Raw genomic sequence first — 2500 nt, forward strand, 5'->3', positions numbered from 1 at the left:
ATTATAAAATTTCTAAGTGGCTAGCCGGCCTCTTTCCCCCTTTCTTAGGCACATTTTCTCTCAGTCACAAACATTCTGAGGATTTCTGTCACATATTCAAAGAAGTACACTTACCACTTCACAACATAAAACTTTCAAGTTTAGATGTAGATTCATTATTCACAAAAGTACCAGTACAGGGCGTTCTACAATTTTTGAGGGAAAAATTAGCCTCCTATTCAGATCATTTCCCACTGGCCCTAGATAAAATAATAAAGTTAGTTGAATTATGCTTATCAAATAACATCTTTTCATTCGGGGAGTCATTCTATAAACAAAAATTCGAGTACAGCATGGGCAGCCCTTCAAGCCCTGTTTTGGTCAATCATACATTGAATATTTTGAAACTGTAATAATAAATGAAATAAAACCTAAAGACATGCTATGGATGAGATATGTAGATGATATCTTAACATTTTGGGATAATAAGTGGGGCAATTTCAAGGAAATTCGTTCAAAATTAAATGCATTGATGATTGGCATCAAATTTAAAGTTGAAGGGGAAACAGACAACAAAATTCCTTTTCTTGAGTTTTAATAATTAGAGACACGACAGAATACAAATTAACCTTATACAGAAAACCAACATTCTCTCAGTCATACATCCATTTTATGGCTATCATGACATCTCCACACCAAGGGTAGCGCCAACAATTTATTGTTAAGAGCACTTACAGTTTGCTCCCCAGATTTCCTGGAAAGGGAGATTGAACTAATCTGTAAGCAGCTGTCATCATAAAGTACTGACCATCAATAGAAAGCGATCCACAAAGGAACTATTTTCCTACCCCACCTCCCAAAACTGACGCGAGAGAGACTAACAATAAAATAAAATCCACATAACAGGATTAAGACATTGACACAGACACTTGGAAACTCTGATCCTTTTGCTTAAAATCTTCCTCCAACCAGCGATCAAGAAGATTACAGAGAAAATGTCAACTGGAGTGACGTAACGGCTGACCTATGGACCTTCTGGTAAAAATACCACTTTTCTGTAACTTTTTCTCATTCAATATTTGCCTGAGGAGAGAAACAGTTTGGTCTCTGAAATATAGCCTTTACTTTCTACATTTTGGTATTTTTATGGGCCCCGTATATGTGATATACATATATGTATATATATACATATGTATACATACATACATATATATGTATATATATACTTATATATACATATATATACATATATACATATATATACATGTGTATATACATATATACAATATATGCATATTTATATCCACATATAATATATATATATATATATATATATATATATATATATATATATATATATATATATATATATATATATATATATATATATTTTCATGATATTGTATGTAATACGTATATCCTCCTATAATTTTGACATATTTACTTTTTTTCATGTGTTATGTTTTTAATGATAATGGTTATTTGAAGTGTCATATTTAGTTTGGCATCAGATCTCAAAGAACTTGATTAAGTAACTTGATAGTAATTTAGAATTGTTAATACAGTTTTAAGAACGAATTTTAGAACGAATATCTTTTTTGGTAAAGCGTAGTATGTGAACACGTGTGTGTCCACACCAGCTTGTTTCATTTCAATTGTCATCAGTTGAGGTAAGAGGGGCTTTGTTTTGGGTTAAGCGATGACAGGTTTGCAAGAAACAAACTCCGATTCGTCCCATACGGGCTCGAGACGAGTGATTTCACGTTGTTGCATGTTCAAGTCACGTACGCCACTTGGAGAAAAGAATACGTGTCTGATCAATTACGTCATGTTTTCAAGATGCGTTCAAAACGTTTTGCTGGGATGACGTAACTTTCCTTCTAGAAGCTTCTCTCCATTGTATCTTTTAAAAACGCTTTAGTGACGTCACTTCCTGCTTTAGAACTTTTGTATCTCACCCAAAATGCTTTAATGACATTCGTAATTGTTTCACTGTTGCTGAGTCCTAAAATCTATTTGATTCTGATTTCTGAGACCAGTCGAGTTGGTTCTCCTCTCTCTCTCTCTCTCATTCCTAATTAGGAAGAGATTATTTTTAAAGTAATTTTTTGTGGTCACTTTTAACATTAACTTTTGAGATCTGAATTTGCAAAGTTATTTAGTTCGTAACAGCGCCTGGTAAAAAAGTGTATTGTGTAATAACAGCCCAGCAAGTGATTTTAAAGAGGTTTTCTAAGTTTGTGTAAGGTAACGTGAATTTTACTTATAATACCATGGTAGATAAGTTAGGAAGTTGTGGTATGATAAGTTGGAAATTTTGAACAAGTGAAATCATTATTGATAAATCTTATGTGTATTTTGTGTTTTTCTATTTACAATTTCTTTATATTTTCACATTTCTTATGTTTGTGATGTAACATTTATTTACATAGCATTGTAAATATTTCTTGAGTAATTAACATTGCATACTTAATTTTAACATTGCATACTTAATTTAACATTGCATACTTGATTTCATTAT

Source organism: Macrobrachium rosenbergii, chromosome 2 (assembly GCF_040412425.1).
Source record: "Macrobrachium rosenbergii isolate ZJJX-2024 chromosome 2, ASM4041242v1, whole genome shotgun sequence".
Taxonomy (NCBI): domain Eukaryota; kingdom Metazoa; phylum Arthropoda; class Malacostraca; order Decapoda; family Palaemonidae; genus Macrobrachium; species Macrobrachium rosenbergii.